The 27,910-nt window shown below is 38.7% G+C and overlaps 1 protein-coding gene and 1 long non-coding RNA gene across 2 annotated transcripts in view; both read right to left on the bottom strand.

Annotated features, from left to right (window-relative positions):
- TXNRD1 (thioredoxin reductase 1) overlaps positions 1–27,910 on the bottom strand; it is a 170,157-nt gene that overhangs the window by 60,354 nt on the left and 81,893 nt on the right. The window lies entirely within an intron of this gene.
- The window catches only part of LOC121931785, a 15,162-nt gene continuing 1,682 nt past the window's right edge, over positions 14,431–27,910 (bottom strand). The window contains exons 2-3 of the long non-coding RNA XR_006104211.1: positions 19,385–19,476; positions 14,431–14,550 (exon numbers count right to left, since the gene is read on the bottom strand). This is a non-coding gene — a long non-coding RNA (uncharacterized LOC121931785). The remainder of the gene's footprint in view (positions 14,551–19,384; positions 19,477–27,910) is intronic.

Below are 27,910 nucleotides of genomic sequence, written 5' to 3'. Positions count from 1 at the left end.
ATTAAAAGGTAAATTTTACCTGTTTTCAGATCCCATTTCAAATCATGCCCTTTTCCATCAACCAGCTTCTTCCCTCATTTAACATTCCCTTGGCATAGGCACGGACTATTGTCCGTGCTTGTTCTCAATGTGCTGAAACTTTTATTCCCTTCCCATAGGGTATTAACCCACATGGCACATAGGCTAATAAAATTTGGCAAATGGATGTCACCGACTACCTGACCACCAGGCCATTTTCTTATCTTCATGTACCAATTGATACACATTCTCATGCCTTATGGGTTACTGCCCATAGGCAAGAGAATACAGCTGCTGCTATTACACATTTGTTAATTGTAATGTCTGTCTTAGGTAAACCATCTCAGTCAAAAAATGACAATGGATCTGCCTATCGATCTGTCCAGTTTCAATATTTTTTACAAACAGTGGTCTATTCAACTTGTCTATGGTCTTCCTTATAATTCAACAGGTCAAGCTATTGTTGAATGAGCACACTGTACTCTTAAAACAATCTTGACCAAACAAAAAGAAAAAGGGGAAGATGGTGTTAGGTCTAGACCGAATAATAGGCAGGCTGTGGACTAGGCTTTAGCCATTGCCAATTTTATTTGGAATCACTTAATAGTGTTATCAGATACTTTATTTCCTATACAGAAACATTTTTATTGCACGTGCCACTGCCACGACCCTTAGTGTGATATAAACAACAACTGGATCCTGCTTGCTACGGACCTGTCCCATTAATTCTGTGGGGTTGTGGAAACGTTGCCGTAGCTACTCCACAAGGAACTCTTCGGATTCCTGCCAAATGTGTGAAACCAGCTCATGGCATGGCACCAGGCTCCGCAGAATCCACTTCCCAACTTCTAATGCCAGCCATAGTTGACAGACAAACAAGCGCGACAGTCGAGAATGAAGAAATCTCATAAAATAACTTGGGGAGGTGAAAAGGCTCTTGTAAATGAAGCTCAAGGTCTGGTGCAACAAGAAACTCCTCCAGAATTTCAAGTTGTCACAGATGATCAAAATATGTTTGTTGGGATTTGTGCTGTTCTTACTCGTAATTCTATGTTAATATTAATTATTATTTGCTTGTTAGCTGTTCAGGCCAATATGTTTTCACAAAGAAAATTAAACATGTGGGAGACTTCAGCTAATGTGAATCAGCGCTCACGCTTTTGTTTGTCCAAAGCTACATATGGCCGAGATTTATTATCTTCATGTTTAATTCCAGTATGTAAAGATATCCAAGATATAAAAAGGAAGATTATGTTTTCAGATTTTAATATAAACATATCTTATAGAGACAACCCATCATGGGGTCCAATAAAAAAGCAGCTCCCTAGTTATGCGCTTGCCTTTTATACACCTCAAGTAGCTTATCAACATATTTCTTATTGTGCAAAAGTAGTAAACTGTACAACAGAAAAGGTGCCTACAGGCTGCTTTCGCCCATATGGCAAGTCATTTAATTGTAGGAACATGATAGACATTTCTTTTAACTATGCTCATGTTATGCTCCCATCAGGATGGTTTTTTACCTGTAACCAACAAACTTTTAGTTATATTCCTGCCAATCTTGCCTCTCAAACGTTGTGCTGCCTGAGCAGGCTTGCTAAGGTATTCCTCAAAAGACTATAGTGTCTGTTAGTAGCATTCATTTGTATAGCCCATCTGAATACTCATCCCTGCCAATTTCTTTAATAGGCCTTCCCGGCCTTGCAGTTCATACAGAAAAAACACTAAATGTGTCTGTTTAGTTATCAAAAATATTAATGCTTCATTATCTGCATTAAGCTTGTTAAATAATGAACAAAAAGACAAATACACTGTGCCATATTAGATAATAAAGCAAAAATTGATTATTTGTTATTATGGATGTGAAGAATTTAAAGGAATGTGTTGTTTTAACCTTAGAGATAATTCAAATACTATTAGTGGAATAATTGCTCAGTTGAAGAATTTGTCTACTCAGTTTCACCAAGATGTGGTGGGGTTTTTTGGCTTATGAGACTGGCTTACCTCTTGGCCTAACAGAATCATCTGCTCTAGCTAATGACTTAAAAGGCTTGCCTATTATGGAATTATATGTTTAGGAATCATGATTATGTTTTGTTGCTTTTTACAATGTATTCCTTCATTGTTTTCAACTCTCATGGCATCTTACCAAGTTCCTTCACCTCCCAACCCCAGCCGACCAGCCGTGTTAAAGCTATTGGCCATGGTTCAAAAAGAAAAAGGGGATACGTAGAGTATTTTCTGGAGACATATGCCTATGCACAATGGGGCTGCCAGTCATAGAGAGTACATTATGGCTGGCTGGACATGGGATATGATGTGTGCCGGCCAATATGCTGAGTTAAGTAAGAAGAAAAAAGGTTTGTGCTGACCAACTGTTTACCACGATGGAACAGACTAGCATATATCAAATTTATGACTTTACAATAGATATTAAGTACATGCAAGGCAGATAATAAACAATGTGGTAGCCCAGTGATTGATATGTATACTTATTACTTTTTTAGTATTTAAATTTTGACATGTATACTTATTACAGATTTGTATAAACGAAGGACCCTGCAGATTCATCTTCGGAGCTCATTGCACCATGCTACAACTCTCATTTTGTGATTTTGTACTCCTCACTTTACATAATGCAAATTTTCTGGCCTAACAGAACTATCTGCTCTTGCTAAAAGCCAGAGTGGCTGCATCTCCTTCAATTCTAGCACTGATTGGGGCTTTACAAATAATTATGCTAACAAATAGCTTTTGGAGACAATAAAAGTATAGCAACAAACATAGCAAGTGGTAACAGTCTTCTTTCTATAATGAGTCACATTTACTTGTTACTTTCTGTGAGCTAAAATGCTTTCTTGGGACATTCTGATGGTATTTTAAAGAAAATACCATTTCTTTACTTTTTTAGTGGCATTCCATTCCAAAACGTAAGTCATGGGGTAGTGAGTAAGATAATTGGGTAATTAATATTTATTGTAACAAGGATAAAATATACCCTCCAATATTTCATAGATGAAAATCAGGACATGTATGGCCAAACAAAATCAAACTGTAGTCTTCTTCTCCTATTGCTTTCTACCTTACCAAGCATTATTGTATTTTCTAGTGTATTTTCTCATCACATGTCCAAAGTACAACAGTTTCACTTTAGTCATCTTGGCTTCTAGGGAGAGTTCAGGCTTGATTTGCTCTATGATCGATTTATTTGTCTTTTTGGCAGTCCAGGGTGTCTGAAGAACAGTCCTTCAGCACCACATTTCAAACATTATGATTGTTTTCCTATCAGCTTTCTCCACTGTTCAGCTTTCACAGCAATACACAGAAATCAGAGATATGATGGCATGAACAATCCTTACTTGGCATTCAGTTATACAGTGGGCCCTTGGTATCTGCTGGGGTTTGGGTCCAAGACTTCCTGTAGATACCAAAATCAGTGTATGCTCAAGTCCCATCACATATAATGACGTAGTAAAATTGTGCCCCTTTTATAAAGTGGCAAATTCAAGGTTTGCATTTTGGAATTTTAAAAAATATTTTCAAGCCATGGATGGCTGCATCTATGGATGCAGGATCCATGGATACAGAGAGTCAAAAGTATATCGTTCCACTTGAGGATCTTATTTAGTTCTTTCATAGCTGTCTTTCCAAGTCCTATTCTTCTGATTTCTTGACTGCAGTCTCCATTCTGATTAATGACAGCCAATTTATGGAAAACCTTTAACTAGTTCAATTAATGTTTTCACCATCTGTTTTAAAGTTATGTGGTCATTATTTTTTATTTTCTTAATGTTCAACTGTAACCTACCTTTGCACTTTCTTCCTTGACTTTTCTGATTCTATTTTTGTTTTCTTTTACTTTCACTTTTCCTCCTTCCTTAAGTGCTTGAAAAGTTTCATCTGTCATCCATTGAAGCTTCTCTTTCTTTTTTGGCTACAGATATATTATCTTTTTGCAATCCTCCCTGACAATGTCCCTTGTTTCAGTCCAGAGTTGTTGTTGTTTTTTTTTTGGCTCCTGGTCATTTAATCTTAACAGTGCAAATCTATTTTTTACTTTATCTTTAAATTCCATACGAATGTTCTTCAAGTTGTATTTTGGCACAATTATTGATTTTGTATTCCTTTTTTAGCTTTACTTCTATTTTTGATATTAGCAATTCATGGTTTGTGCCACAATCTGCTCCTGGACTTATTTTTTCAGACAAAAAGGAGCCTCTTCATCTTCTGTTTCCAATTAAGTAGTCTATTTGATGTCTATATTGGTCACCAGGTGACATCCATGTATACAGTTGTCCCTTTGGTTGTCTGAAGAATGTGTTTGCAATTAACAAATTGTTGATCTCACAAAATTAAAGTAGTTGATCTCCTGCTTCATTTCTTGATTCTAGGCTAATTTTTCCTACAACTTTTGGTTCTGCTCTGTTTTCTACTTTTGCATCCCAACAGCCTATGATTATAAAACTGTTCTGTTTTGATGTGTGATTGATTTCCTTCTGGACTCTAGTGCAGAATCTTTCAATTTCTTCTTCTTCTGCTTCTATAGAAGGAGCAAACACTTGGATTATGATATGAATAGTTTCCCCTGAAGTATTATTTGTATTTTTCAGTATATCCCCTGACTGCTTTTGCTACATTTTTCCTCCCTATTAATGTCACTCCATTTCTTCTTACATGTTCATTTCCTGGGTAAAACGTTGTGCGATTATCTGATGAAAATGTTCCATTCCAAGCTTGCTCACTCCAAGTATTGCAATGTCTATATTTCCATTTATTGATTTATAATATCTAGTTTCATGATTCATGCTTATCACATTCCATGTTTCTTTAATATGTGTTATAGAGTGTCATGTCAGACTTTCCTTTAATCTCTGAGCAGATGAACAGCTGAATGTCCTTTTGGCTTAGGTCCAGTTTGGTCATTAGCTCCAGCAGGACTTGTACATGTACTAGATTCTCTCCCAGTAACTTGTTGAGTGCCTTCTGACCTGGGAGTTTTATCTTCTGGCACCATTTCTTGTTACATTTTTTATTGTCTCATCATAGGGTTTTCAGGCTAAAAGACATTTAAATGTCATTTACTGGTGCCTCCTTCTGAGCATTACTAGTAAGTGTTAGCTATGTTGCCACTGCCATTGTTTCTCAGACATACTACTCCAGTCTTACTCTTCACTATTTCTGCTGCCCAGTAGCTGTTTGGCATATTGAGTCTGCCTGCATAGCAAAAGCCTGTCTGACATGGGAAATTCTACCTGCAGCAGTGCTACCAGCAGCATAAGCTTTTGAGTCTGTGGAGCATCTGATGCACATATGAAGGTACCTAATTTCAGAAGTCAGCCCACTGTTAAAAGGATGTTCACCACCATATCTATGACAAACAGAGAACTTATTCTTCTGGTTTAAGAAGTAGCTGTATTTGCCTAGCCATGAAAGGACAATTCCTTGTGTCAGCCATAAAGCTATCCTTCCCTTCTTGGTCCCTGGCTGTGCATGGCACAAAATGGTTAGCTCTTTTGTTAATTGGGAAATCACAGTCTACCTATATGGGAACCAAACAAAAGGATCTATGAAAGTGAGAACAATAGGATAACCCCTATTACCACAGAGCAAGAAGGAAGGGGTACTCCAGGTGTATTAGCATGTGTGTGTGTGTGTGTGTGTGTGTGTGTGTGTGTTAAGAGTGCATACATTCATGAGCAGAATGAGCTTATCAGAACAATTCTGCCCCACCCTATCCTGTGTCCACATTGTCCTATATAGTATTTCCTTAATGGAGATCTTACAGGCTGTACAGCAAACTAGATTTTCAAGGTTCCTTGGAATTAGGGGTCATGATTCTGCAGAGCAGAGTTTCATTCCATTTTCAGATGGTCACTAACCATCTAAAATACAAAATGGAGGAAGTCTTTCATCTTATTAAGTCTGTCTGTTTTGACCAGTTTCTGCAGGAGATAGCCTAAGGGTGAGATCATACGTATTAATTTTTAATAAGCCCCACTGAATATAATTGCCCCTTTATGTCATACTGAACATAATTAACATGCCTATGTGGCAAGAATATCAGGACTGGTATCCCTTTTATATCAGGCAGACAACAGATACAACAAAAGCATCCCACAAAAAGCTCAGCATAAATTTCACAGCTTGTTAAATATATTTTGTATTTATTTATTTATTTTTATAACAATCCATTCCTTGATCCTAGCCTGGATTCCAGGAGAACCTGAATGTATGCTAGTTTGTCCTAAAGTGTAAATAGCCAGAGGGCATTCTGAGGAGAACAAGGAAGTATTTTGCGGCATGCCAGCAGTGACATTAAAATATGCAATGTTTTTTGGCCTTTTACAACCCGAATACTATGTGTAAATTTACACATTGAAGAGCCCAGTGCACAGAGGCAATTTTGGGTTGGGTTTGGTTCAGCAACCACCATCACCCCGTGGGGTTATGTATTATTTTCTTAGTTAATTTCCTCCTTGTGTCCCACTAATTGTGGTACCAGGGCTCACCTTCTACTCTGCTCTGCACCCATCTCATGGCTAGAAATGAACAGCCTAGAGTAAATGTTTATTATCCCATCCCTAAAGGGGATCTCATCTGATTATGGAAGCTAAGCAAATTCAGTTAGTTCATTGACTGAGAGATCACTAACAAATATCAGGTATTGCAGGCTATATTTCAGAGGAAGGAACTGGCAAAACAAACTCTGAGTATTCCTTGCCGAAGAAAACCCTGTGAAATTCATGGGGTTGCCATAAGTCAGCAGGTAACTTGAAGGCGCACATACAAACATATATCATCCCCTTAATTCCCTAATAATCCCCTCATTTCATCTTGATGTGAGAACAGCTCCTTTAGCTAAGATTTCTTCCCTAGTTTCCAAACAGGAAAATATGTTCACTCTCTCTGTGTTTCCCAATTATAAGGTGAGAGCAATGGTGATGGGTACTTAATGCACAATACTTAATGACATCATCTTCTAGGACCTCCTCCATGTCTCAGGTTTTGGTTGGGAAACCAGGACAATCTTGAACTCGCTACCCTAGATGTTGCACTTCTAACATCACGAACAGGTTCTGAGTTTGACTCCCAGTGGTTTAATCATGTCAACAACCAAAACACTTCATCTTTCTCCTCCTTAATTAGGCTCCTCTAATGAAGAAAGTCGAAAAGAAAACCAAGCTTAGATTTTGGAGTGTGAAAGCAGTGTTAGCTGATTTTCATTCATTTTCAGGACAGTAACATTTACAGATAAGTCAGACGGGAAACTAACAACTTTATGAGATAAGCTACTTGAAGAAAAGTAATTTTAGGACAGCTCTGAAAGCTGTTATCATTTCCTCTGGATCTACTTAAATATTTTAAATACCTTTGTTCCCATCTGCCCAAACCAACAACAACCACGAATACAAGCTGATATACAGAGAAAGGGATGATAAGATCTTTGTTTAGAGTGTTTAAGTGCCACGCCTTTTGCACTGTGGAAACTGCTAAACACAGCATGATAAAGCAAGATATCAGAAACACAAAAACAGCATGACAAAGCAAAAAGAAAAAAAAATCCCACAAAATTCCCACATCCCACAACTAGAATATAAAGAAGATATATAGAATCATAGACTTGGAAGGGGCTCTACAGGCATTCCTCAGTACAGAAATCCAGCTAGAGCACCCTTAACAGGTAACTCTCAGCTAGTCTCTTTTTGAAGATATCCAGAGACAGAGGCTTCCACCTCTCTAGGGAATTGGGTCCATTGCTGAACCACTCTTGTCTGTGCTAAATTAGAAAACAAATGGTGATTATGAAGGCAGCATCAACTGGAGGCAATATGAATCCTCTGGATTGGCCAAACTGGACATAAATACTGGGAATCTTATGGGATTAATATAGCACATTCCACCTCTTATTCTTCAGGCTATTGTTGTTGTTGTTGTTGTTGTGTGCCCTCAAGTCGTTTCCGACTTAAGGCAATCCTAAGGTGAACCTATCATGGGGTTTTCTTGGCAAGATTTCTTCAGAGGGAGTTTGCCATTGTCTTCCCCTGAGGCTGAGAGAGTGTGGCTTGCTCAACATCATCCAGTGGTTTCCATGGCTGAACAAGGATTCAGACCCTGGTCTTTAGAGTTGTAGTCCAACACTCAAACCACTACATCACACTGGGCTATTATTCAAGCTAAAGCTTGTCTTGTAAGAATTACTGGCCTGTTACAGACAGGCCAAAATAAAGCTGCTTCGAGTCACTTTGGAGGTATGGTATTTCAATGATGCATGAGTCCTAAGAGTCCAAAAGCCACACCAAAGCCACGCTCCTGTCCTAAGGAGCAGCTTGAAGCAGCTTTATTTTGGCCTCTCTGTAACAGGCCACTGTTTTGGGATTAAAACTCTCAGAATTGCCCAGCCATTTGGAGACCAAAAAGAAATTTTGTCAAATTCTGCTTCAGATTAACTTAAATCCAAACTCTGGTTGAATGTTTTTTATCTGTGAGCAGCCTTGGGTCCCTTCTGGGAGAAAGGTAGCATCCAAATAAATAAATACATAAATAAATAAAACAAATACAAATTGAAATATATACAAAAATACATAAAAGTTATTTTCAAAATGCAATCAAACAATCTACATAATTAAAACAATTTAAAAATCCAGTAAATGACAGCAGCTGAAAATAAACAAAACAGCACACCATTAAAAATCCCACTGAAGGTATATCCAGACTGACTGAAAAATCCCAGATTTTATTGCTGTGCTTTCCAGTTGTATACTGGGTTAAAATAAGCCCAGGAAGGTGGTATAAAAACAGATTGTATTGGGAGGTGATAGAATTTGGGATAAACAAAATGCATAAGGATCTCCAAAATAAAATCAGAAAGATCGGGAACAAAATTGGGGACTTTCTGGTCAGTGCACAGGTAGTTGATTTCACCTGTTAGAACAGAAGTTTTCACTTGCTGGTAGAATTATATCAAGGAAGGAGCCATCCAAGTTGCCCTAGGAAGGGAATTCCACTGAGAAAGCACTGTTGTTGTGTGCCTCCAAGTCATTTTTGACTTATGGGGACCCTAAGGCGAACATATCAAAGGGTTTTCTCAGGACCGGCTCTGAGTATTTGGCCACCCTAGGTGAGAAATATTTTGGCACCCCTGTCACCCCTCATAATTATTTTCACCCCTTGATTTCTGCTGTTTTGCTATTTAATGAATGTTATTTGTATTATTTGATTGTATAGGTTGGAGTGTTTAGTCAATATAAGTAGTTCGTCTCCTTTTGTTAAAGTTTTAGCCTTCTGCTTGTATTTCTCTGTAGCCTAATTTATTGCCTTTTATAGAACAACATTCTTTTTCTGATTTCTTATTATGTAATGATAAAAGACCTAGGATACAGGGCGGCTGTGCGCCCCTCTATCCCCTAAGATAATGTAATAATAAATAGAGCACTCACCTAAACAACTAAAACTTCCTCTTTACTTAGTTTCAAACTTGTTGTCGGAATGCAACACAGTATTAAACGTACTAGGCAAACATTCAAAATCAAACACAAACACTGAAACACTATTGCATGATCACTACCAAAAATGCAAAACCCAAAAACAGACTAGTTTGTTTGTTGTAAACAGTAGACTCAAGATGACTGGCGACTGCCATTTCCTGTTGTGGCACCAAGGGTAAGGCGGGTGGGCGGCAAGAGGAGAGGGGGCTGTTGAACATTCAAGGCGCATGTGGAAGGCAGATGATGTACCATGCGACCGTACCACGGACACAAGGGGGCACACATTTATGTTTGGGCCATTGTACAAAGGAACCATCATATGGTACATTGTTTTTACGTCGCTTGCTATAATGAGTTTTCACTTTAATATTGTTTAATTATGAAAAAGATATATACAAAAAAGGCACCAAGCCGCCTCTAAATTTTGCCGCCCTAGGCAGCTGACTAGTTCGCCTATATGGATGAGCCAGCCCTGGGTTTTCTTGGCAAGTTTCTTCAGAGGGGCCTTGCCATTGCTATCCTCTGGGGCCAAGAGAGTGTAACTTGCCCAAGGTCACTCAATGGGTTTAATGCTCAAGCGGGGAATTGAACCCTGATCTCCAGAGTCGTAGTCTAACACTCAAACCATTACACCACACTGGCTCTGAGAAAGCATTACGCTGTAGAAATATTGCAGATTGACACCACTTTTAAGTACTACATCTCCATCCTATGGAATCCTAGGATTTGTAGTTTTACAAGGTCTTTAGCCTTCTCTGCCAAAGAGTGCTGGTGCCTCAAAAAAGTACAAATCCCAGGATTGTGTAGGATGAAGCAAAGGCAGTTATTGTGATGTCAAACTGCATTATTTCTACAGTGTAGATGCACCCTCATATAGGAAGGTATGAACCTTCAGCTAACCTAAACTCAAGTCATGTAAGGCTTTATAGATGATAAATAGCACTTACAATTTTATAGTTGGAGAGGAAGTAAACTTACAGAATAATTGAATGAATTCTTTATCATCTGGCAGGGGGGGTTATTTGCATACAATGTAACTTGACTTACCTGTTTTGTCAAGTTCAATAGTAGTGTAGGAAACATTCATAGATTTGAACAGATCCTTCACCTGTATTATTTTTTTTAAAAAAGTATACATATTATAACTAGTAGTTTGAAAAGCATATGGAAACTATAACTGGTTCACACTGCAGCCACAAAGTGTAGCGTTTGGTGGAGACTGCATGGAATACATTGCTGATGTAACAGCTACTAACAGTACAGGTTTTGACCTTTAAAGCTATCAACAATCTTGCCCCAGAATACCACAAGGACTACTAATTATAATTACATGTTAATTGAATCACTCAGTTGTTAAGATGAGCCCCTTCTCATAGTGCTTTATGTGTGTGTGTTTAAGTCGTTGTTGACTCATGGTAATCCCCATGAATTTCATAGGCAAGGAATTCTCAGAGGTGGTTTTGCCAGTTCCTTCCTCTGAAATGTGGCCTTCAGCACCTGGTATTCCTTGGTGGGCTCCCATGCAAGTACTAACCAGGGCTGACTCTGCTTAGCTTCTAAGATCATACAGGTTCTGATGCCTTTTAGAGTATAGATCAAAGCAGGCAACAGCAAAATAGAAGCTACAGAAATCCTGAGTGATATAAGTATGGCGGTGGGGTCTGTTGGTAGTGTTGTTGTTGTTGTTGTTGTTGAGGAGTGCCTTCAAGTTGTTTCTGGCTTAAGGCAACCCTAAGGCAACCTATCATGAGGTTTTCTTGGCAAGATTTGTTCAGAGGAGGTTTGCCATTGCCCTCCTCTTAACATGGGCTTTCCCTTCCAAGCTGAAGATATCTTCATGTTAAAATTTAGGAAGCTTATCATATCTATTTATGTAAGCTTTTAGAAAGGAAACTGGTGAGAGAGCTGATTCTCCTATTAGGCATTATTTTCAAGCAGATGGTTCTGGCTGTCACGAAAGGCCAGTGTTGTGTAGTGTGTGTGTGTGTGTGTGTATTTTACTGCTCTGGAGCAGGAGATATGCTTTTTGGATTTTCTGCCTCAGGTGCCAAAATATTCCTTGGGTACTATACAGTGTGACATGGGTGTATCTGCTTCAGGCAGGAAAATGTTTTGGACACATCCTGATGTTGGCTATTACTGCTAAAGAAGATTAACCCATGTTGCAGATGACAGGGGAGAATGGGTTGTGTTGCTGACATTTTGCTGTTTTGGTGCAACATGATTATACAGTTATCACACTAAAAATGCTTATTCCAGTGAAAAATGTATACAGTGGCCCCTCCACATTCTCTGGGGTTTTGGGCACAGGACCCCCATGAAAGTGAGGGGGAAAAACAGACCCAAAAATCCCCCTTTTTTTACATAAAAGAACACTTTGCTAGGAATCTCTAGGTCCTCTGTCACAACTCTATGGCAGAAGCTGACCAAAGAATTGCACTGGAGGACCTAGAAAAGGCTAGAGAAGTGTTTTCTCTAGGAATCTCTAGGTCAGTGATGGCGAACCTATGGCACGCGTGCCAGAGGTGGCACTCAGAGTCCTCTCTGTGGGCACACATGCTGTCGCCTTAGCACAGAGTTTGCCAGAGTTTCTTACTAGAAAGCCAGAGGGATGTGGCACTTTGCAATAAATAAGTGGGGTCTGGGTTGCAGTTTGGGCACTCAGTCTGTAAAAGGTTCATCATCACTGCTCTAGGTGCTCCAGTGCAATGCTATGGTCAACATCTGGTGGAGTCACACTAGAGGACCTAGAGATTCCTAAAGATAATCAAATCCATGAATAATCAAATCCACAAAAGTGGAGGGCTGGCAGTATTCCTTTACCACCACCTCATCTTCCACTTTCAACTGCCTGCTTTCCCTTACTTTTGTTCCCCCTTCAATCATTTTCAGTAGAAATGAAAGTTTTGCTGTGCAGAATACTGTATCATTAATAAACCAAAGCAGACTACCAGCTTGAATATATCTTATCTGAAATGCTTGGACAAGAAGTGTTTTGGGATTTGGATGATGATGATGATAATGATTATTATTTTTATTATTATTATTTTAGAATACCTGTATTTGCATATACATACATATCTTGGAGATGGGACTCAAGTCTAAACGCAGAATTAATTTATGTTTCATATACACCTTATACACATAGCCTGAAGGTAATTTTATATAGTACTTTAAATAATGTGCATGAAACAAAGTTTGTATACAATAAACCACCAGAAAGCTAATAATAATAATAATAATAATAAGTAGTAGTAGTAGTAGTTGCGGATGCCAGTCTCATTGATTTGATCTCACAACAGACAGCTAGTACAAACAGACAACATGTTTGTTGCCGGAGAGGTGATTAAATAAATAAGAAGTGCAATAAGTGAAGGAGACATGATTGTCTCTAGGGCTTCAAATTGGATATGTTACTATTAATATAGATTTTTTAATGGCAAATTAGTACCATAGTGGAGCTTCTGTGGATCATTATGGAACAGTAATTTTGAATAATTTGAAAGTTCTACCCTTTTTCTAGTGAACCTCCTGGAAAAATCTATAATATCAATGATGGATGTATTTAACTGATAACTCTCATGTTTTTGTTTACCATCGGTAGAACTGCTATTTTTAAAAAATATCGGTTTTTACATAGTACATGGCTGTAAAATGGAATACAAGACCACAAACTGAGGATCTTAATATTAATAATTCCATGGATATTTGCTGTCACAATGCTTGTTGAGGATTAAGAAAAGACTAAAGTGATGAATAGGTCAAGGAAGTTAGAGAGATATTTTTTTTTGGTGGTTTGTTTTGCTTTGTTTCTTTATTGAACAAATTGACGCTATGAAAGTAAAAGGAACTTTCTTTAATCTGGCTCTCTGATGCAAAGGGTCAGGACAAAAGGAGGTGAGATTTGTATAAATGGAGATGGAGAAGAGATATGTAAATAGGCTCAGATCAGGGCTTGGTAATGTTATTTTTATACTACAACTCTCTTGAGTAGAGTTCCCAAAACTTACTCTTCCAAGCTCTAGTTCTGATGTTATGGGAAAGCATAGTTTTCTACCATGAGCCTTGGCGTTGTACATTTACAGTGTTGTATGCATACATGTGCCCTGCATTGGCTCTGTCCATTTCTGGCTGTAGGCATAGCCACTGCTGGACTGCAGACCTTCATGGGTTCTGACCAGATCAGAAAAAACTATTTAAATAAACCTCTAATGTTCAGTGGCTATGCTAGATGGGAGATTCTGGGAGAGTAGCCCATGCTTTGGATCTGAGCAAAGAAATGTAGATCTCAGCTAAGTTTCTAATGACAGTGGTTATTCAACCCAGGATCAAGCATGGTTTTAAGTCCTGCCTTGCCCGGAAACCAAAGTTTAACCAAATCACTATTTCCTGGTTTCATATACCTCAGAGGATTCTGTCAGTTTAAAATTGATTTCTTGATAGTGTAGCCAAGGCAAATAAAAAATAATTTAAAATAATGATGTATATGCTACATATATGTTAATTAATTTAAAATAGTAAAAACTAAGGCCAAACCCAATTGCTACTTCCAACTAGCGTAGATCAATTGAATCAATAGGAATGTGGGAATTCAACAGTTACATAAACACCATTTATTTACTAGGGCCTACTTGATTTGGGATTAACAATCAGAGTTAAGCCTAACATATGTACAGTACTTATGAATTGCATATTAGCTCAAATGTTCATGATTTAAGAAGAGTGACTATATTGTGAGAAAACTGTGTATAATAAACTGTGTGGGGAAAAGATTGTATTTTGTATTCATGAATAAAATATTCAGTTTTGTCATTTTCTGGAGCTCTTAAATAACTTTGTCAACATCCACCCACATTTTCAGCTACCAAATTCTGTATCTTTTCGCTCAAAAACTAATGCATTACCTTGGAACAGAAGCTGCAGGTTGTATTGCTGAAAATTACAACATCATTTTCATTTACAAATTTCTGGATTATTAATTTCCAGTCTCCAGGTTTTTTCACTGAATGACTAATTTGCACAAACTTCTGAGTAGAATCTTCTGCTGCTACAAGAAAAATAAATTATATTGTTGTAAGGCTAAGAAAGAAGTTCAAAAGTAAGCAAGTTAAGTATTTATCCTCACACGTTGTTAATATTGGAATCATATCCATGTATGCATGGAAATAGGCCTCCTTAAATTAAATGATACTTACAGGTAATTGAGCATAGGGCTGTAGCCTAGCTAAACTTGATTCCCTAAACCAGACACTCTCAGCATGGTGTCCTCCAATCAGTGTGATTGGCTAGTGATGATGGAAACTGTAATCCAATGTACCTGGACTACCCTAGGCTGATCAATGCTACCTTTAATCTAGAGTCAACCTAGGCTGCTGCCACAATGCAGAATGAATGTAGTTAGACACTGCTTTAATTGGCATAGATTCATCCTGTGGAATCCTGGGATTTTGTTATGGCACCAAAGCTCTGTGACAGAGAAGGCTAAATATCTCACAGTGTACATGCAGCTCTAGACAAGACAACAGAGATCTGAATTTGGATCTCTTGTCTTCTATGGAAGATATGATTCAAAGTGGAACTGCAGAGTGGGGGTTCATTAAAAACAGTGCAGGAAGAATGGTAAAACCTCCAGGCTAGGTTTCACATCTGCTTATTTTAACGAAATAAAAGATGACAGATCTGTTCATCAATCTCCATGTTGCCAGCTGTTCTGACCCTATGCCACGGACAGGAAAGTTAGTAGAAAGGGGTAATATGAAAATCTAATTCAGTTGGGTTTCCATTATAAGAGGAAAAATTAACTATTAAGTTAGTGTTAAATTGCTGTTTACAAAGATAGAAGCAAATGAGATTGAGACTCACAAATAATTTCTCAGAATGGATGTTGTGACGTTATGTTGCAGAATAATATGTTAGGCTATGATGTTGTCAAAATGATAGTAGTCTCAGGAAGCTGTCATATTTTCCCCAGGCAAAACACTACCGTGGGAATGATGTGCAAAAGTGTCATTAATCATAACCACCTGAGCAGCGTTGTAAAGCATTTTGCTACCCTTTAATAGCTTTGTGCATGATTACAGCCTATTTTCAGACAGATGTAGAGAGATTCAATTGTGTAGCTCCAATTAAAGGTAATGGAGATGTTTTTGTACAACTAGGTTTTGACCTCAAGACATTCTATGACCATTCAAAATATAAATTACACATGCATAATTGTCAATTAGGACTTACACACATTATCCTGTATTTCCTGAAAATTATCATCTCCTTTTGGACTTCCATTGACCCCTTCCCAAACCTGCCTACAATCCATCAGTGGATAATTGTTAAATTTCTTGGAAAGAAACAGAAAAGCAGCATGTTTAAGATTAAATGGTTTTTATTTTTGCATGAGCCTTCTTAGTATAAACCCATTTCCTTGTATGCAGTACAGAATTGTAATCTGGAGAAGTTGGTTCATATTCATGAAAGCTCATGAGAAATAAAAACCAGTTAGTCTTAAAGGTGCTGCCACATTTCTTTTTCTTTTTTTTTCTTTTCTCTCCCCATTCTTCCTCATCTTTATGTTGCAAGAGACTTCTTTGAGAAATCAGAATAGATTCTTTTGGACTATGGCTCCTAGAACAACAAATTCTGAATTTGTGATAAAAAACAAAAACAAAACAAAACACTAAGCTCTGGGAAGGAAAGTGCCTTCAGTTGCTGGAATGTTTCCAAAGATCACTAAATCCAGTGGACCTTAGACTAATCTTAAAAGGTACATTTTATCTTCTTAAGCAAAAGGGCATACTTGGGGCCACTTAATACAGTTTCTTTATGTACTACCTGTTAGAGAGCGTGCATTATACATGTGAAATACTTTGGACTATGATGGGCTATGGCCTATGGAAAACCTTGTATAAAACATGCATACACATGACAGGTGACCCAACCATAATCAAACGTGTCGCAACACATACTGTATTTGGATATCTTAAAACACTTCAGAGAAAAGAAACAGGACACAAGTGACCAGGGAACATTAGAGTGTGTTCAAGATGGCAAAAATTATTAATGAGGAAGAATACATAAGCTACAAGAAGCTGTGGCATTTTGCTTTTGGCCTATACTGGCCCCCAGTCTGATAGGACCAGAGACTAGAAACATTACTTTTTCCAAGCTTCAACCATGACAAGCTAAGCAGAGTTTAGTCATCATTTTATTCCCCCATCCCTCCCATGGCACACTTTTTGAATAGTTAAGCACCATCAGTTTACATTTGCAATGATATTATCTTTATTAAAATAAAAACCTAAACATTATTTTCATCTGCAACAGCCCTTTCCTCTGGCAAGGGAGCAGAGGCTCAAGCCATTTTTCATTCCTAATTATTCTATGTACTCAGCTGTAAGTGATAAGCCCTGAAAAGCACTTGGCTGCCCTCTCCTCTGACTGTTTATAGAAACAAGCAGTTAAAGTTTTAAGAGTGGCTTTGCTATCAAACCATGTAACCATATTAAAGTGTGCTATGTACATACACACTTCTCCTTATATGGAATATATTGGTCTAGCTATCATCCACAACCTAGTACCCACTGGATGTATTTGACTATAACTCGCATTGTTTCCAAGCAACATGGAAGATGTCAGGTTGAGGTAAGCAAGTCTAAACACTCAACAATTTTAAAGAGAGGCCCCTTTTTTAACTTATACCTTTTATAAACTACTTGAGAGAAAAAAATATTTGGTCTTGTGATACCTTAACAACACATTTATGATGGCATTATTCATTCAGAGACTTTTTATACTTGTTCTGCTGTTAGCTGCCTTCCGAGTGACTTTAACCCTCATGAATGAGAGACTTCCAAAGAACCCTATGCCTAGCAGCCCTGCCCAGGTCCTGTAGACTCATGGCTGTATCTTCCGTCATGGGGTCTAGCCATCTAGACTGCAGTCTTCTAGAGAGGTCTTCTTCTCTTCCTACTGCTGTCCACCTTGCCAAGAATTAATGTCTTTTCTAGTAAGTATTGTATTCTTATTATACTGCCAAATTATGATAGCCTAAGTTTAGTCATCCTGGCTTCCAGGGAGAGTTCTATCTTGATTTGTTCTAGGACCCTTTGATTTGTCTTTTTAGCAGTCCATGGTATCTGCAGACTCTTCTCCAGCTCCAGATCTCAAATGAGTTGATTTTCTTTCTATCAGTTTACTTTACTATCTAGCTTTCACACACATACATAGAGATGGGAAATACAATGGCTTGTACCATCCTAACTGTAGTATTCCATGATATAGCTTTACATTTCATGATCTTGTCTAGTTCCTTCTTAGATACCCTTCCAAGTCCTAGTCCCCTGATTTCATGTCTGCAGTCTCCACTCTGATTAATGATTGAACCAAGGGTTGAAAAATCATGAACTATTTCAATGTCACTGTCTACTTTAATGTTATTTAAATCCCCTGTGGTCATTTTTTTAATGTTAGATTGATGCTCCTTCCTCCAGTTTTTACACCCTCTTCTTCCAACTCTAACTTTACATATGATATATGCTTTGATTGTATACAAATTAAACAAATAGGGCAATATAATGCAGCCTTGACTAACATCACCCCATTTCTCCATATTCTGTCCTGACAGTAGCCTCTTCTTAATACAAGTTATCACAGGGTTTTCTTGGCACAATTTGTTCAGAGAGAGGTTGCCATTGCCTTCCTCTGAAGCTGTGTGAGTGTGGCTTGCTCAAAGTAAACTAGTGGATTTTCATGACCAAGTGAGAATCCAAAGGTTAAGAGGTGACATGATAGCCATGTGTAAATATTTGAAAGGGTGTCATATTGAAGATTAAGCAAGCTCCAAAAACCAGGACAAGGATCAATGGATTCAAACTCCAGGAAAAGAGATTCCACCTAAACATTAGAAAGAACTTCCTGACAGTAAGGGCTGTTTGATGGTGGAATACACTGTCTTGGAGTGTGGTGAGATCTTCTTCTCTGGAGGTTTTTAAAGTCTGGATGGTCATCTGTTGGGAGTGTTTCATGTATTTTTGTATGGCAGGATTTTAGAGTGGATGGCCCTGGTGGCCTCTTTCAACTGTATGATTCTACGAAACCCTGATCTCCCAGACTTCTAATCCAATGCTCAAATCATTACACCACACTGGCTTTTGTTTAGCTCCAGATACCTGGCTTGAAAGAGGTGGGGAAGTAAGCATTGTGGAGCAAACCTGTGCTGGAAGGACCACACTCAGAGCATTCAGCCCCAAATGGCTCTCTTTAGAGAGCCACTCGCTTTCTGTCTTGCTGTAAGAACACTTCTTCCACAATGCCTGGCTCTCAGGAAGGACCTCCCTGCCAGACATATAGTCAAAATGAGACAGAAACCAGAGCAATGGGATGGAGGGGTGAGAAGCAGCATTTAAGGGGCATATGTGGTGTAACAGCTCCCACAAGCATTAATGTTGAATAATTACTCTGGTATTTAGTGGGATTACAGTATTTACCACACTTTAGATGGCACAATAATATGTATTACTTAATTCAAAATGTGGTAAGGTAGCCTTCTTGCTTATTCTGCAAAAAATTAGCCTAGTACCACTACTCCAAGTAATTCAGTCTCCCAACTACTGCTTTAAAGGAAAAGAAATTAAAGCAGCTTAGGTCCTATCATAGGTCTTCCTGAAGCTTAGAAAAGTTGCTTTTTTGGATTATGACTCTCAGAATACCACTCCCACCCACCCCCGACTAACCTGGTCAGGGACTAAGTTTATTAGAGAAGCTGGGAGTTGTAGTCCAAAATGGAAACCTTTCTAAGCTCTGGATACCCAAATTCTATTTCAACAATCCTTTATCTTCCCCTTTACTGATAACATGGTCAACATGGTCCTTTTATTATCTGCACTCACTTGATTTCTCCGCATAGTGTTGGGAAGGATGAATACTCTCAGCAGAATGGGTTCCTTGACAGCATCCACACCACATATTGCTGTGTTTTGTACTGGAAGAGAATAATATTTCATGCTTTTTGGCTGCCTTCACTAAGTACATTAACTCTTATTTACCACTTACAAATAGAAGGTTCTGTCTTAAATGCTTATAAATTCTATACATTTCCCATTCAAATTTGGAAGATTAAGCTTGGTACATTGACATTTTATTCTCAAAGTAGTAATGGCAAAGCACTGGCATTTCGAGAGTCTGGAAATATTACTTTTGGGAGCTATAACAGTCCAAATCCACCAGTTATTATTATTGGTGCCATGCTGGGTGGGGAATTCGGACAGCTATAATCCTAAAAAGGAACTTTCCCTAAATGTGGAAATCTCTAAATGTTAACTTTCAGGAAGCAAAAGTTACACATGCATAGAACGTATAGGCCCGTTCCACACGGGCATAAAGTATGTCCTGGGGACATACTAGGGTTAGGCAAAGTGTGTGCCTTACGTTTCGGAGCTCCTTCTGTGGTTTGCGTTGCTGGCGCAGCCTTTAGACAGCTGCGCCAGCAACGCAGGGGAGAAAGGGGCCAAGCAGCCCCTTTCTCCTCCTCCCCGCCACCGTCGGGTGTCCTTGGGGCTTGAAGCCCCAAGGACACCCCTTTCCAGGCCGCGGGGAAGCGGCCTTTTGCCACTTCCCCGCGGCCTGGAAAGCGGCAGATCAGGGCCTCGGAGGCTGCCGTTGTGGCAGCTGAGGCCCCGATCCGGCAGGGAAAGGGACAGTTACAGGCTGCCCCAAACGGGCGGTCTGCAACCCGCCATATTGTTCATCTGGATTTCAGCAAAACATTTGAGGAAGCTCCACAGAATATTTTGGTTAGCAAAGTGATTTAATATGGAATAGATGAAAACATTGTCAGACAGATCCATGACTGGTTGGAATGCCAATGGATGTGCTAATTATGTCTTGAGTGGAGTGCTGGGGCCATTATTCTTCAACATTTTTATTAATTATTTAGATGATAGGGTAGAGGGAATTCTTATCAAGTTGTAAAAGGAGAAAAGAAGAGGCACAGGGAAATATAAATGTGCCAGCACCTTTAAGACTTATTTGTTTTTATTTACATGAGCTTTTGTGGATACAAACCCACTTCTCCAGATGCAGTACAGTAATATTAAACCTCAGGTATAGTTTGTTTCACTGCTTCATACATTGGTAAGCGGTATAGAAATGTACTTGCTATTGCTATTGTTATTTATTTTACTTATTTCAAAGATTTATATTCCACCTTTCTCCCACAATGGGATTCAATAAAGATATAAATAAATAAAGGTATAAAGCATATTTATACTCTGGTTTAGGCCAGGTTTGTTAGAATCTCCCGGGACCAAGTATAAATAGTCCACCCCAGGTTTTCTAGGAGTTGTTTGGGAAGGCTACAAATGTTGGCCTGTAGTCTTGGACACAGATGAAATTATTGTTATTGCTGTTGCGTGCCTTTATGTCATTTCTGACTTATGGTGACCCTAAGGAGAACCTATCATGGGGTTAGAGTTACCATATTTTGAAAAGCAAAAAAGAGGACACATTTACTGACTGCCTATGTCAAACTAATGATCACTATGACAACATCCGTTTACTTTCAATACTCCTACTATATAAGCTATGATAAATCCTACTAAAAATATGCCTAACCTTCATTGTATTTAAATAACAACAATTTTGTCTTACTTTTCGATCTATCCAGACAAAAAAAAGGACATGTCCAGAAAAAGGAGGATGTATGGTAACCTTAACTTATGTAAATCTCATTCATTCAAATAGACAGAGGCCCACTTGTATAATTGGGGCAATTTCATTTTTAATATTTTGAAAACTCTGTTTAATGATCTATAACTCTCTAGGAAGAAATACAATCCTGCAAGAAGAGTTCTGATTTTCAAAAAGCTGTGAAAAAACAGTCCCCTTAAAACATTCCATGCAATTGTTAGTGAAAGGTGAGCATCTCATGGGACCTCCTATTCAGATTTGATGGATTTATACATATTATCCTGTAGAACAATCTAATGTTCTCTATTGAACCAGAAAAGTACTTTCCCCCTAAGATTTGAAGTTTTATTAACTCCTCCAAAGTATCAGAAATTATAACACCTGGATATTCAAAGTGAATTGCATTTTAAAATCACATACATTACAGCTTTAGTAATTTTCCCTATTACTGTTACCTAATAGTTATGGCACATGCTTTATAGAATAGGAGCAGGGAGTAATAGACTCAAGTTAAAGGTTCTGGGGCTGTACCAGTGTATACTGCAGGTGGGGGAATCATAATTTTGAGTTGTCCCCTACTTCCTGGATATAATAGGGTAACAAACTGGGAAGAATCTCTCTCTTTAGTTATATTTTTTACTATATACAATAAACAAGCACTGAAATAAAATGATACTCCTTCGCCTAAAATGGTACAGATCAAATGTCTACCCTGTTGTACAGCATAATGTGCAAGATAAAACTAAATCACACCCTTTAATAGCAAATTAACATGGTGAATACCAAAAAGACCAAGCCCAAAATGCTTCTGCCTGCCCATCCCTCCATAAACAATAGGAACTTATCAGCCTCTTAAGTAGAAATCAAAATTAATGTGTTGAAAAAATGTTTGTTTTTTTAAATGGGGAAAAACAGGGGGCAAGTCCCTCCTACCAGCTGGGACCCTAAAAGAAGTATTGCAAAATTTGGTGCAGGCTGGACTTGAGTGTGCTATTTTGAGATACTTAGGTGAAAGAGCACCAGTTCAACAAAATTCTAGGCAAAACCTTAGGCTTGCTCAAAAAGCCTGTGTGGAAGAAAACCAAACTCCAGTACTCCCATATTTGCTATTCCAGATACTGTTTTTCTTCTTCTTTTTTTTTTCTTTTTTTTTTGGCTCTGGCAGGAACCATAAATCGGATTGGATGGACAGTGGGGAAAGGTGGCTTGTTTCTGTTGTTGGGATGGTGCCCAGCCACAAGGGAGATCTTTCTTGTCTACTGGACTGACTCATCTGAGGAAAAGTAGTCTCTCTTGCAACTGGCCAGAACTCATACATTATTTAAAGTGAGAGTCACCATAGCAACCAGTGATACAAAGTGGTCAATTGGTAAATGTGTCATCTTTTTTGCTTATCAAAATATGGTAAACACCATAACAAAGACCTTTAGATCAGTGGTTCTCAACCTTCCTAATGCCGCAACCCTTTAATAAAGTTCCTCATGTTGTGGTGGTCCCCAACCATACAATTTCATTGCTACTTCATAACTGTAATTTTGCTATGTGTTTTCCAATGGTCTTGGGTGATGCCTGTGAAAGGATCATTCAACCCCAAAGGGGATGCAACCCACAGGCTGAGAACCGTTGCTCTAGATGTTGATGGATTGCAGCTCTCAGCATTCCAGTACATTAGCTAAGATTTATGGAAATTTCCATCCAACAACATTTGGAGGATAACATTTGGAGGACGCTGTTATGGCAATGGTTCTCAACTAAAGAAGTTCCAGATGGTGTTGCACTTCAGCTTTCAGAATCCCCCTCCCCATAACCATGCTGGCTTTGGAGAATGGAAATCCACAATATCTGGAGTTTCTCTAATTAGAAATCACTGCTGTAGGGGAACTAACTATTAGGTTTCAAACATGCTACATTCACAAACACTAGGGACCAGAAACTATTTTTTTCTGGATCAGATACTGCTGGTGGTTTTTCATTCCCCAAGTGGTACGTGATCCAAAGTATCTCACTTGTCTGAGTCACCTCTGTTTTCATGCATGCTTTTTGGTGTGTTGGTCCCTGGTCCTTCCTGCTTTGTGCTTGCCTCACATACACTATAATCTGGAGAATCACTTAACTACATTCCTCTCTTTATATAGGCTAATATGCCAGCAATGTCTGGGCAAGTAGAACCTTCTATCCTCACAAGGATGTTCAGTTAATATTGCTGCAAGTCTCCTACAGTCTTGCTTTGCTTTTTAGTAATAAAAAAGAAATTCTGATAGCGACTGTCCACAAGTAGGGTGGTAACTCCACACATCATTCCTACTATTGCTGAATGAGCTGTGGACAGCAATTCAAAAGGTTAGTTTTCACCTTTAAAGCTCTAAAGGTCTGGGCTTTGGCTATCAAGGGAACTGTAGGCCATGCTATGAACCAGCCCAGATGTTAAAAACTTAATGAGAGATCCTTTTAAGAATACTATTGGCCTGGCAGCAGGCACATGGAAGTGAGCTTAATTATGAATAATTTACTCCTAGGCTCTTCATCCTGCAACTAACTACCAATGTCCTGTCAAAATCCTTATCCTGAGACCACTTACCTTTCTATCACAGAGGCTCATCCCTGAAGCTACTTTCCCTGGTTTCTCATCCAATTGTCTACCTGAGGTCTCTCCAAATTTTAAATAAAGACCATTTTGTCTAAATGAGAATGTTATATATCTATTTTATATTTAATGTTATTTTAATGTGTTGTCTGCCTTATTTTATTGAATGTTAACATGTACTAATATGCATTATATTTAATTATTTTTGTAGAATGTACGCCATAGGCAGGTTTATTTTATCTATTTTAATTGATTGTATGTACAGGCTAGCGCTATGTAAATTTACAGCACTATATAAATAAAGCTTCGTGATAATAATAATATGTGCCACTGAGCTTGACTGAAAGGGTACACAAACTGCAGGGGAGAGGGATGTTGATGTATGCTTTCCCATGGAGGCTACAACCTCTATGAAAGAAACTCTTGCAAAACACCTAAAATCTACGACTTGAGGCAGCTGCCTCATAGGAGGCCATTGCTCCTCTAGCATACAGGGTATTTATATGCATTATAGATATGCACAGCAGTATTGCCATTTTGCATGGTACTTTGTCAAAAGCTTTGCTGAATTAGACACCTTCAAGCAAAACACAAATACATCCTTTTAGACCATATTCTCAAGAAGGCAGATGAGGCACTGAGCCTATCTCAATAAAGGATGCCAATTATTCACAAGTTAAAAATATCATCCCAAAGTTTATAATAAAGTTGCTCTAAACAAACTTGCAGTGTAATTTTATTTAATGGCCTGTACCATTTTTATTTGCTATCACGTTGGTTTCAACCTATGGCAATCCTATGAAAGAAAGACCTCCAAAAGACACTGTTATCAAGAATCCTGCTCAGGTCTTGCAAACTCAGGGCTTTGGTTTGCAGATTCAATCCATCTGTAACATGGTCTTCCTCTTTTCCTACTTCCTTCAACTGTACTGAGCACTATCATATTTTTCAGTGAATCAATATGTATTTTTTATCATATACTTTAAAAAAAAAGTTTGCTGTGGAAAGCAGGCTTTGTGACTTCATTTTTTTAAAAAGTCAGATGATAGCTAGAGAGTCCGGATGCAAACGGCTGATCTACTTGTCAGTATTTGTACATTCATTTTCACAGACTCCTGAATTCTTATGCCATACAATCAAAGTGATTTTCCTGCCTATTTATAGAATGTAGCTACAGGTTAATTAGCATTTGTAAGGCTCTTTGAAGAACCATGCTCCAACAACGCTCCTGAAGCCACTTACTCTCCTGTGGTCCATGGATTTCTCTTTTGTTATAGGAAGACTACCCCCCCCCCCCAATAAAGAACTGAACATAAGAGAACTGTAGAGCCAGCGTGGTATAATGATCTGAGTGTTGGACTATGACTCTGGAGATCAGTGCTTGAATCTACATGGAATCCCAGCATTGAAGCCCACTGGTTGACATTAGCAAAGTCACACTCTCTCAGCCTCAGAGGAAGGCAAAGTCAAACCCCCTCTGAACAAATCTTGCCCAGAAAACCCCATGATAGGGTTTTCTTAGGGTAGCCATAAGTCAGAAAAAACTTGAAGGCATAAACAAAAACATTAATCATCTATTTTCTGGAGTTCTGTAGCAAATCAGACCTCTGAAACAGAAGAAACCCAGGAACTCACTTTGCCAAAAGTGAGTGCATGACTTGCTAATTACAGCAAGGGACCAGTAAGGCCTGGGACATAGCTATAACTCTGGGATGAGTAACACACGGGTCACAGGCCACATGTGGCCCCTGCCACCTTTAGCTTTGAATGTTTAGCCCACCAGCTACTCTGACTACGGAAATTATCGCACTGCTCTTTAATAGAGGCGGGATGTTCACTCTAATGGTGGGATCCAGAGTTTTCTTTGATTGCCTTAATGCAAGGTGCTCTGCCTAATGCACCAATGAAAGGAGCATTAGACCTGGAAAAGGTGACCACCCTTCAAACGTGGACCAAGACATTTTCTCCCGCTCCAAATATTCCAGTTTAAATCCAGATTGGCTGTTGAACCCAACACAGTAGACAGAACCAGTGTGGTATAGTTGTTTGAGCACTGGAGTAGGACATTGGGAGACCAGGGTTCAAATCCCTGCTCAGCCACAGAAACCCACTGAGTGACTTTGGGCACATGACTCTCTCAGATTCAAAATAAGTCTCTGAAGAAACCTGCCAAGAAAACCCTGTGATGGGATTGCCCCAAGTTGAAAATGACTTAGAGGCACACATCAAGAACAAATGTCATTGGGGGGGGGGGGGGCAGGAAGGTTGTTTACCATTAAACTGCTTCATCCTCTGGCAGAAGGGAACAGTAGAAGAGTTAATGAGAAATAGCCACAAGACTGCTATGATTGCCATCCCCCAGCATTTGCTGCCCGAGGCAGCCAATTCATTCTGCCAGACAACACAGGCCCTGCCCTGCAGTAATTCATTGTTGTGTGCCTGCAAGTCATTTTTCACTTGTGGTGACCCTAAGGCAAACCTATCACAAGGTTTTCTTGGCAGGTTTCTTCAAAGGGGAGTTGCCATTGCCATCTTCTGAGGCTGAGAAACTCTGATTTGCCCAGGGTCACCCAGTGGGTTTCATGGCTAAGTAGGGATTCAAACCCTGTTCTCCAGAGTCCTAGTCCAACACTCACACACTCTGGCTCTCATGCCCTGGTGTAAACATCTCTAAAAACTTCAGTGTAAAATGGCCTTTGCACCCAAATGTGCTATTAGGGAAGTGACAATCCTCCAACAGTAAAATGTTGCAGCATATCCCCATCATAACAGGAGTATGTCTATTTAGGTGTCCAGACAATCTCAAAGCATAGGAAGATTTCTTTTTTGGAGTCCTGCTTCCAGTATCTCCCAGCTTGTATGCCCAACAAAAAGTAACTTTGGCAAGCTCTGGCCAATCTGTTGCAGAACATACCCTCTAACATTTCACTGATGAAAACTGGAACACACATGGACAAGCAAGTGTGCTCAAGATGGCAAAATTATTAAAGACAAAGAACTGACAAGTTGCAGCAGTTTGCTTTTGCCTGAGCCTCCTGAGAAGGGCAAGATTCCACCTGTCCTCTTCTCACTGCTGAGTTGAGTGAAAAATACTTTTGCACTCTGAACTCAGTTTTCAACAATATAAGTAAGCCAAGAACAAAGTGGGAAAGTGGAAGAAGATGGAAGAAATTGGAACATTTTAAAAGCATTTGAAAAAGTGGGACAACAGAGGATCAATTGGGACTGTCCCTGTCAAATCACTGCAGTTGGAAACTCTGGAAGGGTATTATTGCCCATAAAAAGCAAGTTTTCATGGAATAAGATTTTCCCCCTTCGCACTCCACACAAGGCGGTGTTTCTTCTGGAAAGCTCAGTGGCATTTGTTGTTGTTGTTAACTTCCCTTGAGTCAACCTTGATTCATGGTGACTCTGTGGATGAGATATCTCCAAGACCCCATGTCCTGCTCAGATCCTGCAGGCTCAAACCTGTGGCCTCCTGGATGGAATAATAATCTGGCATTGGTCTTTCTCTGTTTCTATTGCCCTCCAGTGTGTCACTAGGGTTGGTGTCACCCGGTGCAGTAACTCATGGCGTCAACCCCTCTGCTGACTTCCTCTCATACCACAACCATGCAGAATCCTTAGTAAAAAAAATTGTACTAACGTTATTCATAAATTGTAAATTCCACAGATCACTGGTAATAGTTGTGACATAAACAACAAGCAAAATTAAAATTATATGTTTAAATTGAACATCATACATGCAGAATAAATAGGTTTACATATACATAGTTTCGTGTGGTTAAAATGGAAATTTGGTAAAATTGGATTTTTAAAAATATTTTTAAAAATATTTTTAAAATAATTTTTTAACCACCTCTTTAGACTACTTTAAATCCAAATTAAAGACTGTTCTATTCAGGGAAACCTTCCAACTTTTGTCCTGATTTTATGACTGCATATTTAATGACATATTATTTGTATTAATTTACACTTTTATAATATTGTTTTAACTTTGTTACAGTAATATTTTATTAATTTTATAATCTTGTTTGTGGTTTTATATTGTGAGCTATAGGCAGCTTTTTGTTTCTATTTTGGATTGTTGTTTTCTCTCCTTTGTAAAGCACTATGTAAAGCCTATGGCACTATACAAATAAAC

The sequence above is a fragment of the Sceloporus undulatus genome, chromosome 5 (genome assembly GCF_019175285.1).
Source record: "Sceloporus undulatus isolate JIND9_A2432 ecotype Alabama chromosome 5, SceUnd_v1.1, whole genome shotgun sequence".
In the NCBI taxonomy this organism is placed as follows: Eukaryota; Metazoa; Chordata; class Lepidosauria; order Squamata; family Phrynosomatidae; genus Sceloporus; species Sceloporus undulatus.
This window is presented reverse-complemented; position numbering and strand designations above follow the sequence as displayed.